Source organism: Spermophilus citellus (assembly GCF_964194105.1).
Source record: "Spermophilus citellus genome assembly, chromosome: 17".
NCBI lineage: Eukaryota > Metazoa > Chordata > Mammalia > Rodentia > Sciuridae > Spermophilus > Spermophilus citellus.
In genome coordinates, this window is record NC_138199.1 from 11,437,609 (window position 1) to 11,453,876 (window position 16,268).

The window sequence follows — 16,268 nt, forward strand, 5'->3', positions numbered from 1 at the left end:
AGGCTGAAAACTTAGCCTATTTCAAACAACAACAAAAAAAATACATCCAACTTGAGATTTTTAAAACACTTCATACTGATTACTGAGCTTTTATTTTCCCCTTAGACACAATATAATTTGCTATTCACAAACATCTCATGAGCTGACTTAGTTGTTATTAATCTCATATCAGTTAATACAATTTACTAAAGATGTTAAATTCTTTTTTAAATTTTTAAAATACTTTTTTGGTTGTAGATGGACATAATATCTTTATTTTATTTATTTTTATGTGGTACTAAGGATCCAATCCTGTGCCTCACATGTGCTAGGCAAGTACTCTACCAGTGAGCCACAACCCCAACTCAAGATATTAAATTCTCAAAGCAATGTTTCTCCTCCTCCTCCTCCTCCTCCTCCTCCTCCTCCTCCTCTTCCTCCTCTGTCTCCTCCTTCTTCTTCTCCTCCATCTCCTCCATCTAAGGTCCTTGTTGTTTTATTTGTTTATAACAATAGTTTATTCTCAAAGTAAATGATTATTGCAGCTATGTAAGTTTCAGATTACTGAAATTTTCTTGGGGGCAAATACTTGCTTGAGATGCCTTCTACTACTTTTTGAATGCAGGGAAACCTTGAAAAGATGTGCCGTACATTAGAAGATCAAGTCAGTGAGCTCAAGACTAAGGAAGAGGAGCAACAGAGGCTGATCAATGAGCTGACAGCACAGAGGGCACGCTTGCAAACAGAATCAGGTGGGCCATTTACTGTTGCTTATCTAGAATGCAGATTTACCCTGGTTATGTTACTCTAGATCATATATTACTGCTCCTGGAGGTATTTACTAACATGAACAAATTATTGGCCACTGGCATGTACCTGCTTTCTTTCATAGATTGATGAATCAATTGACGGTTCAATCATTTCAGGTCCTTTGGTTTGGGAACATTTTAAAGCAGATTTGGTTTTAATCAAAAAGTTATCAAATACCAAGAGTATCCCCCACAGTAACCCTATCACCTTTTCAAAATGCTTTCACAAACTACTTGTTTGTTTTCCTCATTAGCCTGTGTAATGTTATCTCTACTGTAAAGACAACAGATTATGGAAATGATGAAGTAACTTATCCAAGAATACTTACTCCTGTGTTTTTCCTGAAGTCTTGCCAACTGCTGATAACTAGCACAGTCAGGCAGGGCAATATTCTGGATAACAACTCAGCCACATACAATTCAAATAAGATTGTGTATTTTTGATTAGCAAAATTGGAAAGTATCTGTATTTACTCTTTTTACTACTAACTTGTCCAACTTTCTACCAAAGTTCTACCTCCCTAAATAAGAGGTAACATGATGGAAATTGGGGGTAATTTCAGTTATCAGAGAAATAGGCAGGTGAAAGTGTTGGAGAACAACTTGACTCTTTCCCAATTATGCAATTTTTGGCAGGGAGGGGTACCAGGATTGAACTCAGGGGCACTCAGCCGATGAGCCACATCCTCAGTCCTATTTTGTATTTTATTTAGAGACAGGGTCTCACTGAGTTGCTTAAATCGCCTCACTTTTGCTAAGGCTGGCATTGAACTTGTGATCCTCCTGCTTCAGTCTCCCAAGCTGCGGGGACTATCATGCCCATCTTAAATGTTTTTTATAACAAGATTCAAAGTAAAGTTTTTAGTTATAAAGGCAGGAAGTACATTTCCTGAAAATAAAAACTATATTCTCAAAGAGTCAAAAAGCTCCTTGTGTTTTTTTTTCATTCTTAATACATGTTTATTCCTAGTAATAATTAATTGCTTATTAGTAAGTAAATAAATACTATGAAAGAAATAAAACTTGTGATTCTTATTAAAGTCAAATGAGATGTTTTCCAAGTAACTAGGTTTAAAAAAATGGTGCTGAAGGTTTTCCTCCTCTTCTAATATAATCTAGTGTATAGTCTGAATTACAGCACTTAAAGAATTGAAGACAAATTTAAATGCCATTTCATTTAGGAACTGATTAGTTATTCAGAACTAACTCATCCTGGGCTTAGGAGGACCACTAATCATTTATTAATATAAAAATGCTTCCAAACTTTTCTTTTGAGCATCACTTCTACTTATAGAATCAATTGTTTAGAGCCTCCTACATTTCATAGAATAATTTTTGTTTGTTTGTTTCAATAAACTTTCAGTGGTCAGAAAACCAACACCACTGCCTCAGGTAAAAAGCATTGAATGTTTCGTTGGTTTGATTTACATTTCTTTTCACAGGTTTCTTCATCACTTTCTACTGTGATCATATAATCTTAAATGTCATCTGAAATCTTTGGGGTTGTTCATAAGCATGTAATATACTTTGAAGGTCTCCATACTTCTTATTTTTCCATAGATTTGCTCATCAGGGTTGAAGCAGATATTGGTGTTTTTTGTATTCATTCTCTCCAGCATGTAAGTCAGGTTGAGTTTTCTGGATCTTGGTGTTCACAGGCGAATATTCACGTCAGCTGGATGAAAAGGACTCATTAGTTTCTCAACTCTCAAGGGGCAAACAAGCATTCACACAGCAGATTGAGGAACTGAAAAGGCAGCTTGAAGAGGAAGTAAAGGTAAATCCTACTTGTCATCAGTATAGTTGTTTTTTGGTTGTTTTTAACTTACTTTTACAAATTTTCTACTGGTGATCTATAGGAGCTTGGGGAATAAACACTACTTTAAAGATATAAAATTAGGTTGCCAATCTGTATATTCTCAGGCAAAGAGTGCCCTGGCTCACGCTCTCCAGTCCTCCCGTCATGACTGTGACCTGCTTCGGGAACAGTATGAAGAGGAGCAGGAAGCCAAGGCTGAGCTGCAGAGGGCCATGTCCAAGGCCAACAGTGAGGTTGCTCAGTGGAGGACTAAATATGAGACTGATGCCATCCAGCGCACAGAGGAGCTGGAGGAGGCCAAGTATGTTCTGGATTTAGTTAAAATGGAAATACTTCTGTTAACAAAGTACATCTGTTATGAGTTCTAAATGGGCAAAGAGGATCCCTGCTCCCTCCCACCAAAACATAAATACAACCCTAAGCAAGAAATACAAGCGCCCTTGGATAGGGAAAGAAATGACAGTAGCAATTTGGAAGAGAAAAGGATAAAAAACAAGAGGAAGCTGAAGGATTCATTTTTAAAGGGGGAACTTTGGACCTCATTTCATCTACACAGGGACTAATTGAATAAAAGTTACTTGCATTCTGCCATTTCTCTTCCCTCTCAACCACTAAGGGAATAATTGGTCCAGGGTAATGGGTGTAAAACTTTAAAGCTCAGTTCTTTCTTTTTAGATGTAAAAATGTGATTATATGTACATTTATTTTTTGTAGGGGAAAAGTAGAGATATGTTGTTAAAGACCAAAATGTGTAAGAAAATGCTGTAATAAGAAAGAAAATATAGTTTTTAAAAAGGAGTAAATATTCAAAATAATTAAAAACTAAATTGTAGTAAGAAGAATATGGACAAGAAAGGACCAACAGATTTGACAAAAGTTTAAGATGACATTGAGTCATTTTTTCTTCTGGAATGAATGTTTTGGTAAATGCTTAGGAGAGATTCTGAGATGAGTTTTCAAAGCAAAATATATATTGAGTTGGGAAAGCTTCTTTTAATTAGTGGATTAATAAAAAGCCAGTAAAAAATAAGGGACATAATTAAACATACAAAATCAAGTGTATTTCATTTGAGTTCAATATACCCAACACTTGAGTCCTTAATATGTATGACAGCTCACAAGAATACAAAGATTGGTATGATACAGACTCCACCTGCTTGGGATTAAAATTAAGTAGAGGCAGGCATGTATAACATTAATTCAAGGTAGATGTGAATATTCTACAAAGGAAGAATAAACCAGCTACCTCGAAGATGCCTCAGACTTGTCATGGATAGCCTTAATGGCAGACTCTGTGTCCAACAAAATTGAAATTTGAAAGTTTTCAGTATTAGTTGTAGGGTAGTAGCAGTGGGTTAATATAGAAGTGGAAGCACAAACCAAGCCTGAGAAGTGAAGTGTTAAAGAGGTCTGCCCATGGGAGTTGCTCACTTGTCCCCACTTGAAACACCCAAATCTGTTGGTAGTGAATCACTATCAATAGTGATTCACTTCTATCATTCGTATTTCACTGTTTAGGAAGAAGCTGGCTCAGCGTCTGCAGGATGCTGAGGAACACGTGGAAGCTGTGAATGCCAAATGTGCTTCCCTGGAGAAGACAAAGCAGCGGCTGCAGAATGAGGTGGAGGACCTCATGATTGATGTGGAGAGAACAAATGCTGCCTGTGCAGCCCTGGACAAGAAGCAAAGGAACTTCGACAAGGTATTCTATCCCATCTCTGCTTCCATATTCAACACATGATTAACCAGAGCCTGTGACCTTCCGTGTGCCTCATTCAAACTACCTGAGGGTTGTTCTCAGTAGCTTGCTTCTCTGGTAGGTGGGTATGAAGGAGATGTTCCTGTGCTTCCTATTCTTATCGGTCACAATTAGTTTTCAGTCCCAGATCACTTCAATTCTGGCTGGGAGCTGCCAGAATAGATAGCTTTCATCCATCAAACTTTCTCCCTAAGTTTCTGGACCATTTCTTGCCCTTTAGATCCTGGCAGAATGGAAACAGAAGTATGAAGAAACTCATGCTGAACTGGAAGCTTCTCAAAAGGAGTCCCGTTCCCTCAGCACAGAACTGTTCAAGATTAAGAATGCTTATGAGGAATCCTTAGACCAACTTGAAACCTTGAAGCGGGAAAATAAGAATTTGCAACGTGAGTATATTTTACCTGTTCTTTAATAAAAGATTTGAAAGAATGTTTCCCCTCTCAACGAAATTCTCTATTTGTTCACCAACAGAGGAGATTTCTGATCTCACTGAACAGATTGCAGAAGGAGGGAAACGTATCCATGAACTGGAAAAAATAAAGAAGCAAATTGAGCAAGAAAAGACTGAACTTCAGGCTGCTTTAGAGGAGGCAGAGGTAGACATTTTATTTTACACTCTAAAAGGAGTTAATTCATTTCTTTTACACTCTAAAACAATTACAAGAGGAATTAAGGTCTAGTGAATGCAAGGATTATTAAATCACGAGAAATGAAAAATGATTTTTACTCTGTGTACTATAAAGATGAAGATGAAGAATTAAATATGTATAAGAATAAAATACCTATACATTAAGAACTGTGCTAGAGAACGAGAAAACAAAGATAAGTAAGTTAAGTAATGGTCCTGCACTCAAGGGCATGATCTAGCTGTGGAGATAGAGGCATACAAAACAATAACACATTTGTAGACATTTCTTGAACAATGGAATAAAGATGTATCATGGCAGCACAAATATAGGAAACTAATTCCTATTTCTAGAATATTACACACTTCTATACCCCTGCTAATGTTACTTTTTGCGGACTTTAAGGCATCTCTTGAACATGAAGAGGGAAAGATCCTGCGCATCCAGCTTGAACTGAACCAAGTCAAGTCTGAAATTGACAGGAAAATTGCTGAGAAGGATGAGGAAATTGACCAGCTGAAGAGAAACCACATTAGAGTAGTGGAGTCAATGCAGAGCACACTGGATGCTGAGATCAGGAGCAGGAATGATGCCATCAGGATCAAGAAGAAGATGGAGGGAGACCTCAATGAAATGGAAATCCAGCTGAACCATGCCAACCGCATGGCTGCTGAGGCCCTGAGGAACTATAGGAACACCCAAGGCATACTCAAGGTAAATGGCTTCAAAAGATGGTCCTAGGACAATTGGAATGACTGCAGCCTGAGAACATGATATCTCAATGATCTCTCATTGCACAGGATACCCAGCTGCACCTGGATGATGCTCTCCGGGGCCAGGAGGACCTGAAGGAACAGTTGGCCATGGTTGAGCGCAGAGCCAACCTGCTTCAGGCTGAGATTGAGGAGCTGCGGGCCACACTGGAGCAGACCGAGAGGAGCAGGAAAATCGCAGAACAGGAGCTCCTGGATGCCAGTGAGCGTGTCCAGCTCCTCCACACCCAGGTGATTATAATACTAGAATGGTAAATAAAGTACAAAGGAGGGGCTTAGGGTGTAGCCCAGTGGTAGAGCACTTGTCTAGCATGCATGAGGCCCTTGGTTCCATCCCCAGCACCACCAAAACAAAAAATAAAGGAGATGAAATTCTTGCTCAGATCTTAGTGCTACTTAGAAATTTATTCATAATGTGTTATGGAGAATTAAGTTTAAAACTTTCAATATTTTTGCATAACAATATTTTTGCTAATCTGAACTAAGACATACAGAATTATCTTTTAAAAATATATTTAAAAATTATCTTTTAAAAATATATCAGATCCTTTATGGAACAACAAAGGATACTAGTTAACTAAGAGCTCATTAGAGCATTGGACATGCTAACTTTGCTCTCATGTACTTAATATTTCTAAATTTGATATTTTAACCAGAACACTAGCTTGATCAACACCAAGAAGAAACTGGAGACAGACATTTCCCAAATCCAGGGAGAGATGGAGGACATTGTCCAGGAAGCCCGCAATGCAGAAGAGAAGGCCAAGAAGGCCATCACTGATGTGAGCAGAGGACAACACATTGGTGGGTAAACTTGAATCCCACTGTGCTCTCTCAGCTATTAACTGATTCTGTTTTACTACTAACCAGGCCGCCATGATGGCTGAGGAGCTGAAGAAGGAGCAGGACACCAGCGCCCATCTGGAGCGGATGAAGAAGAATCTGGAACAGACAGTGAAGGACCTGCAGCACCGGCTGGATGAGGCTGAGCAACTGGCACTGAAGGGTGGCAAGAAGCAGATCCAGAAACTTGAAGCCAGGGTAGGTCTTTTCAACATGTATTCCTATCACATTCCCAACCAGCTTATAACTCTGAATAACTAGTATTGCTGGATGATGAGGGCATCCTAAGATAAAGGAGAGATATTCCCTACAGTCTGAGAGCTCATAATGGGGCAGTTGGATGAGGACATCAAAATCCGCATATGAAGGTGATAAAAGAAATATGTGGATCATTTGAAGAAGTAGAAATCCATTGAGTAAATGGATGATAGTAAGTTTTCCTTCTCTTTTTTTTTTTAATGTCCACTTTCTTTCAGGTACGTGAACTTGAAGGAGAAGTTGAAAATGAACAGAAACGCAATGTTGAGGCTGTCAAGGGCCTGCGCAAACATGAGAGAAGAGTGAAGGAACTCACTTACCAAGTAAGGAAAATGGCCTATCTCGGTTCTTACCCAACTACAATAGATTAAAAACTGTGTACAACAAAAGATGATGATATTGATACTTTCAAGAAATTCACTCCTTAAAATATTATTTCAGACTGAGGAAGACCGAAAGAATGTTCTTAGACTCCAGGACCTTGTAGACAAACTACAAGCAAAGGTGAAAGCGTACAAGAGACAAGCTGAGGAAGCGGTGAGTTTAGAAGCCCTGGGCAAGAGTGACTGGGCAGCCTCTAGTTCTCAGATGTTACCAGGCTGATTTAGTCAAAGGGATAAAATAAAGGATGAGTAAAATGAGGGAAAAAAAAATCAAAGAAAAATGATTGAGTGAAGGCCTGACAATGAGATGAAACCAAACATTTGACAAGTCAGAGAAAATGTTCTATGGAATATGTAACTCAGTGGTGGAGTGTGGGCTTGACACACGGGAGGCCCCAAGTTCTATTCCAAGTATATGCAAGGACCCATACACATACGCACACAACATTTCTAGGAAGGGGAAAGAGCAAATGCAAAACTTTTTTTTTTTTTTTTTTTTGTACTAGGGATTGAACTCAGGGGCACTCAGCCACTGAGTCACATCCCCAGCCCTATTTTATATTTTATTTAGAGACAGGGTCTAACTGAGTTGCTTAGTGCCTCACTTTTGCTGAGGCTGGCTTTGAACTCGCAATCCTCCTGCCTCAAACCGCTGGGATTACAGGTGTGCACCACCACACATCAAACTCTTTTGAATGTAAAAGAGTTTGATTCAAGAAGCAGAAAGATAAGGAAGAGAGCAGCCTTAGAGGGGGCTGGAGAACTAGGCAGAAGGCAGATCACAGTGTCTTCCAGACCATAGCAAGACATCTGGATTTTATTCTAAGTACAATGGGGTACTGGTTTTCACCTGGGTCAGTCATGACTTGATTTATATTTTTTTTGAAGAATATGTGGAGAATACCATATATCCTGAGTAACATCAGTGGGCACAGGGAGACATATCAGGAGGTTTTCCAGGTGGTTTTGTGGCTTGGATAATATAGTAATAGAGCAGAAAGAAAGAAGTAGAAAGATTCAAAATATGTTCTGGAGGAAACACAACACAAGATATGGTAACAGGTTGCACTTGTGATGGTGAAAGAAAGGCAATCGAGGGAACTCATCAAGTTTACAGTATAAGTAACCAGGTGGATAGCGTTAACAATGGCTAAAATGAGGAACTAGGGAAAACCAGATTTGCAGGGCAAGAAGGAAACATGAATTCTGTTTTAGATACATTAAATGTGAAATGCCATTATATATTCAAGTTATGCCAACTATAGAGTTGAATGTAAGAGTCTGGAGCTCACAGGTCTCAGTTATGTTCAAACCAGTAGATTCTTGGGGCTCCACCTTCTCTCATTTTCCCATCCCATAATTAATCTAAAATAATAATTAAATAATGCCAATTTCCTAAATACAAATATACATATCTATATATCACAAATGAGTTCTTCTAGTTGTTGATTGTTTTTATTTTTTTCCCTGGCCTCTAATGTCTGAGAGAAGAGAGAGGGTGGGGAAGTGTGTGTGGTGGGGAGATAGGAAGGGAGAGAGAATAAAGAAAGACCCACGTGTGCACATTCACACTCATACCTTGGACAAATTGCTTAATTTTTAGTTCCTCTTTCCTCATCTGTAAAAGGATGATTGAGGTGTTGTGGGTTTTTTTTTTTAAGGTATGCTATTTAGTGATTCTAAGTTTTATGAATGTTCCAAATTTGAATGTCACATCTGGGGAGGATTCTTAAAGAGACTTTTAGAAAAACAATGAATTATGGAGAATAAACTAGAAGTGGTCTTCTCAAATTCTCTGCTATATACTTAAGCATAATCAGAGACCACTCAGACTTTTTTAGGAAATTATATACTTGTTTAATTTGTAAACCTAATTAAGTGGCAACAATTTATATTCAAGGCTAGCATTTTGGTTTAAAATAGATTGCCTTCGTGCATTTTTAAAAGGTTTGGTGTTCCATTCTCAAGATCCTGGGGAAAAAGAAAGAAAGAAAAAGATTGAAAACCTGGCATATTTAGTTATAGTTCTAACATGTTTAGCTTTTCTTAAAGTTCAGAAAAAAAATATCATTTGCCTTTCCATATTATTTGAGTTTAGGAGCATAAAAGTAACTAATACAACAACAACAAAAAAATAAAAAGCGTTTCTCTAGATTTCTTTAAAAATTTTACTAGTGAATCACTTTTAAGTAAAAAGAAGTTCAAATTACATTGACCTAAAAATCTAGAAATTTGAACATTTCTTCCTCATAAATGCATTCCCATTCACAGGAGGAACAATCCAATGTCAACCTTGCCAAATTCCGAAAGATCCAGCACGAGCTGGAGGAGGCCGAGGAACGGGCTGACATTGCTGAGTCCCAGGTCAACAAACTACGGGTGAAAAGCCGAGAAGTTCACACAAAAATCATAAGTGAAGAGTAATTCATCCAAATGGTGAAAGTGACCAAAGAGGCACAAAATGTGAAAATCTTTGTCACTCTGTTTTGTACTTATTACTTTTGGAGATAAAAAATTTATCTGCCAAGAACTTGTGAGTCTCTCTCTCTCTCTCTCTCTCTCTCTCTCTCTCTCTCTCTCTCTCTCTTTTTACTTCCTGTCAATTATCTATTTTTGTGACCTATTTTTTAAAATTTATTTATTTATTCTAATTAGGTATGTATAACAGTAGAATGCATTTTGATGCATTATACACAAGTGCAGCACAACTTTTCCTTTCTCTGATTGTATGCAATGTAGCGTTACACCACATGTGCAGTCATACATATGCCTAGGGTAATAATGTCCATCTCATTCTACCATCTTTCCTGCTTCCATAACCCCTCCCCTCCCCTTCCTCCACTTTGCCCAATCAAATTTCCTCCATTTTTTCCCATGCTCCACCCCCTATTATGTAGCAGCATCCACTTATCAGAGAGAACATTTGGCCTGTGGTTTTTTGGGGGATTGGCTTCCTCAGCTTAGCATGATATTCTCCAATTTCATCCATTTACCTGCAAATGCCATATTTATTCTCTTTTAATGCTGAGTAATATTCCATTTGTGTATGTATGTATGTGTGTGTGTATGTGTATGTGTGTGTATGTATGTATGTGTATATATATATATCTCACAGTTTTCTTTATCCATTCATCTATTGAAGGACATCTAGGTTGCCTCCAGTTTAGAAATTATGAAATGACCTGCTATAAACATTGATGTGGCTGCATTACTATAATATGCTGATTTTTAAGTCCTTTGGGTATAGACTGAGGAGTAGGATAGCTGGGTCAAATGGTAGTTCCATTCCAGATTTTCTAAGGAATCTCGATACTGCTTTCCAGAGTGGTTGCACCAATTTTCAGTCCCACCAGCAATGTATGAGTGTGCCTTTCCCCAGACATCCTTGCCAACACTTATTGTTGTTTGTATTCTTGATAGCTGCCATTCTGACTGGCATGAGCTGAAATTTTAGTCAATTATTTTTTTATACACCAAGAAAAGAAAAAAATTATTTTGCTTAAATTTTATGGAAAAGTGCTTAAGTAAAACATGATAGAGAGTGGTTATGCCAAGCCCAGTAATTATCACCATTGACAGTATTAAGTACTGTTAAAATATTTAAAACCCCTCACTATAACTACATGAATTATTAAGCTAAAATTAGGATTCCTGGAGAGGGACCATGCTCTGAATATTTACTGGTTCTCTTTAAATACACTAGACTTGAGGGGTTTTGTTAACTACAGATGTTAAATTGTTTTATTGCATCTTCTCCCTAGTTATCATGTTAGAATAGTAAAGAGGGAATAAGAATGAATGTTCCTAATATTAATTGTTCTCTTTAGAAATTTCTATATTTTATAAGTTTTTTCCTAGTAGATAGCAACAGGTTAATTAACATATAAATGTAATATATAAAGCATATATTTTTGAAATTCATTCCCATACTCTCATTATATTTAGAGTTTGATATTGTGCTTTTCTAGAGTTCAATGACAATTATTATCATCATTATTGTAACTACTACAGGTTTATATGTGCTATGGTTAGCACAGGCCTTCTATTTTTGTCAATTTTAATAGATAATATAAAAATTACAGGTATGATACCTATTAGAAATATAACAAAGGTCTTGTGAGAATAATAATCAACCTATTGAAAGGAACAATATATAATTAAATATTTTTTATATTACCATCCAGTAGGTTAAACTATTCAGACCTCCTCTCCTATGGAAAATTCCCCTCTGGTTATGTGCTTCATATCATTTCTGTTAATCACTGAAGTCAACTAATTATTATAATGCTATATCTTTTTTTTTCATGGTGCTGGGGATTGAACCCAGGGCCTCGTGCATGCAAGGCAACCACTCTACCAACTGAGCTATATCCCTAGCCCTGTAATGCTATATCTTGAGCTAGACTTTAAAATAATTTACAAATCAATTTTTTGACAGTTTTTAATATCCTATTTTCTACCAAAGGTTTCTACCTAAAAATTCCAATTCCACATTGCCATTTCATTTAGTTGTTGACTTAATGAGTACAATGGATATATAAATGGACAAATGTTAGGTAAAGAGGCAGGAAGAGAAGGACCTGATTATGGTAGCAATTCTTAGCTGTATCTTCTCTTATTATTGACCTTCGTGGAAAACACAAGATCCCTGTGTCCCTGAGAACACCTACCCAAGCCCTTGGTTTAAATTGAAATCTGCCTCCCCTGATTACAATGCTTACCTCTTAGGAGTGACCATTATCCTCTCATGTTTTAAGAACTCCTCAGTTCTTATCAGAAATAACCTCTCTCTCAATCCCACTACTGCTTATCCTCTGGTAGAAAGATCTTCCTACTTTGAGGTTTATGCTAGTTAACTCTTCCACATAATTATTTTTGCTATCTACTGAATTTTTATTCATTAAATATTTTAGCACCTGCCTCCCCTCTCCACCCAACGCTTAGCACATTCTAGGAGATTTCAATGTCCACAGGCATGATTCATCCAATTCACTGACTCCCACCTCCATCACCTTCTCTTCTACTCTATCTCACCCTCAATAGTTCTCTATAAAATATCCGCAAAACTGCCCAACCTCCAAAGTCACAAAAATAAATATCTCTGTCCTGATTTTCTAGCTTTCTTTTTGGACTACTCCCAACATAAAACTTCTTCAACTCCGCTGGCACCTCCAACAGAATTGGACTCTCTTGCTTCTTCTATATTTATCAACCCTTATTTTCTTTTTCTTTCCAATTAAGCAAAAATTCATAGCCTAACTTTATGGCCACTTTCTTGATAAATCCTTAAATTTCTTTGTCACTCTCTACCCTCTTGTCTCACCTAAGTGGAAATTGTACAATTATTGGTTCCCATTTATTCCCACTTATTAAACCTACTGGTTTTTCAGGGATAAAGTTATATAATCAAGTATCTTAGTCACTCTCTTTATTTCTATTTTAATTTTTCTCCACTCTCTTTAAAACTTATTCCCCTTTTGGTCTCAGCAAATGATCTCACATCCTGCCTAAAAGAAAAACAGATCAGCAAGTTGGTGGAATAGAAAGTCCCCCAGTCTTATCTCCCCACAGCAACAATAATTCTGCAGCCATCTATGGATAAAAGTGTCTTTTTGAGAGCTGTGGGACTCAGGTAGGAGAATGTGAAACCCTGGTCATCCCAAGACTTGGGAGGGGGTTTTGAGAAGCCAGACTCACATTCAGGAAGCAGACTCACTGATCATGGTCCCAGCTGCAGACTTGTGAACTGGTATATGGTCCCATGTGGCTTTGACACTGCTACCAGAACCATCTGCCAAAGGACTCAGGAGGGATAGAGTCACCAATCTCATGGATCCTTAAATAGAACTGTAATTTGGCTTCATTAGCTCTCAGCTATAGTCTAAGAGTTGTCCTGCCTATCCAGTGACTCATCTATAGATGTCTGAAGACCTCAAGCTCTGTTGTAGAATCCAAAGTAGCCTGTGACTCAGTTCTAGCCCTTCTTAACCACTATCCAGAGCCAGCACTGAATGTTCAGGGAAACTCACAGTGACCCAGCAGGAGTACTTACAAGAACTCAAAGAAAGCCATATTTGTCCACATACCTGGTAACAGGCCCACCATTTGTGAACCCTGCAGTAGACTTTCATCCCAGTACCAGCCTGGCTTACCAAGGATCCCAGAGGCAATCAGTCTATCCAGGGACTAGATAGACCCATGCTGCTTGAAACCCTCATAACAGACCCTCCAACCACAGATCCCACTGCAGACCTTAATGCAGTCTTGTTATCAGTTCCAACTCCACTCAACCACAAACCCAGAGGTAACCCCATGAACTTGGGAGGCCCAACAGGTGAAGGTCTTTACTTGCTAAAGTGCATCTATAAAGACTGGAAGATGTATTTGCCCCTTCATATGCATAGATACCAATGTGAAGCTACAAAGATAACAAAGAATAATATAACCACAAAAAGAAACTAATAAAGCTTCAGTAATCACCCCCTTCCCCAAATACAGATGAATGAATTGTCTGAAAAAGAATTCAAAGTAATTTTTATAGGAATTCAATGAGATGCAGGAAAACAGAGATAAATGACTACACAAAATTAGGAAAATAATATATAAACAAAACAAGAAGTCAACAGAAAAAGTAGAAACCATGAAAAAGAACAAAATAGAAACACTGGAGATGAACAGTACAGTGACAGAACTGAAAAATTCATGGGAGAACTTCAACAGCAAACTCAGTCATACAAAAGAATTAGTGAACTCAAAGGTTTGTCATTTAAAATTATTTACTGAGGAGTGAAAAGAAAAAAGAATGAAGATAACATAGATACTATGGGAGACCACCAAGCATACAAACACATGAATTATGAGAATGCTAGAAGTAGAGAGAAAGTGGAACCAAAAGCTTATTTAAAGAAATGATGGCTGCACGGAAGATGGAAGGAGACCCTCATTGTTATACAAAATTACATATAAGAGGATGTGAGGGAAAAGGGGGAAAAAAGAGAGAGAGAGAGAAATGAGTTACAGTAGATGGGGTAGAGAGAGATGATGGGAGGGGAGGGGAAGGGAGGGGGGATAGGAAGGGGATAGGAAAGGCAGCAGAATACAACAGACACTAGTATGGCAGTATGTATAAACGTGGCTGTATAACCAATGTGATCCTACAATCTGTACACGTGGTAAAAATAAGAATTCATACCCCATGTGAATCAAATGTATGATATATGATATGTCAAGATCATTGTAATGTTTTGAGCAACCAATAAAAAAAAAGAAATAATGGCTGAACTTTTTTTCAAATCCTGGAAAGCATATGGACATCCAAATTCTTGAAGGATCCCAAGAAATATTAGACCAAAGAGTAATACTTCAAAATATATTATAAGCAGATTGCCAAAAGCTAAAGATAAGGCAATGACTGTGAAAGAAGCAAGAGAAACGTCACTTGACACACAAGGGAACATACATAAGGCTAATACTGGATCTCACAGTAGAAACCAGCAATGACATCCTTCAGAAATGAAGAAGAGAGAAAGGCATTTCCAGACCTACAAAAGCTCAGAGAGTTAATCACTATACAAGCTAGCTACCATACAGGAAGTGCTAAAGAGAATTCTTCAGGTTGAAATTAAAGAACTCTAAATAACAGAATGAAAGCATATGGCAGTATAAACTTACTGTTTCATTTCCAACCCAAATGGTAAGAAACTAAAAATAAATAATAGGGAATTTTGAAAAATTCACAAATATGTGGAATATTAAACAACACACTCCAAAATAACCAATGTGTCCAAGAAGAAATTTTTAAAGAGTGTCTTGATAATGAAATGATAATAAAAACATAACATAAAAAACATGGGATGCAGTAAAAGCAGTTCTAAAAGGGCAATTTATAGCAACAAATATTTATAATTAGAAAAAATAAATGATTTCATATATGTTACACCTCAATGAGTTAGCCCAAAGTCATAATAAATAAGGAAATAATAACGATTAGAGAAAAATAAATGAAAGAGCTAGAAAGACAATAGAATAGATTGAAAAAACTAAGAGCTTTTATTTTTGGAAAATATAAACAACACTGACAAATCTTTAGCTGGATTAACCAAAGAATAAAAGGACTCAAATACTTAAAATTATAAATGAAGGATACCACAGAAATAAAAAAAGGACTTCTATGAGCAATTATACACAAACTGAATAATCCAGGAGAAACAGGTAATTTCCTAAACATATACAACTTCCCAAGACTTAATCATGAAAAAAAAAAAAATAGAAAATCTGAACAGACACATTGTGACAACATAGAGGAACCTGGAGGATATTGTGTTAAATGAAATAAGTCAGGCACAGAGAAAAAAACACCATATGTAATTTATGTGTGAAATAAAAAAAAAATAGAACTCATAGAAGCAGAGAGTAGAGTGGTAGTTACCAAAGGCTGGTGAGAGGTGGAGTAGACAGAGAAAAGGGAGACCTTTGTCAAAAGGTACAACATTTCATTTAGATAGGAAAATGGTGACTACAGTTAATAACAATTTGTTACATGTTTCAAAACAGCTAAAAGAAAGGAATTTTTTCACCACAAAGAAATGACAAAAACTTGAGGTAATTAATGAATGTGCTAACTAGTTTGATTTGATCATTCCACAGTGCATACATAGAAATGGCCAACAGATAGATAAAATGGTGCTCAACACCATTATTATTCAGAAAAGGCAAATTAAAATCACAATGAGAGATCACTTCATGAATGTTAAGATGGTTATTATAAAAAAGACAAGAAGAAACGTGTTTACAAGGATGTGAAGAAAAGGGAACCCTTGTACACAGTTGGTAGGAATATAAATTGGTATACTCATTATTGAAAACAATATTGAGATTCCTCAAAAAATTAAAAACAGTACTGCTACACAATTCAGTAATATCACTTCAGGGTATATATCCAAAAGAAATAAAATCAGTATCTTGAACATATATTTCCACCCCCATGTTTACTGCAGAATAACTCACAATAGCCAAGATA

At 37.0% G+C, this 16,268-nt stretch overlaps 1 protein-coding gene across 1 annotated transcript in view; it reads left to right on the forward strand.

Annotated features, from left to right (window-relative positions):
• Window positions 1-16,268, forward strand: part of LOC308635927 (myosin-4) — a 72,132-nt gene that overhangs the window by 15,024 nt on the left and 40,840 nt on the right. The window lies entirely within an intron of this gene.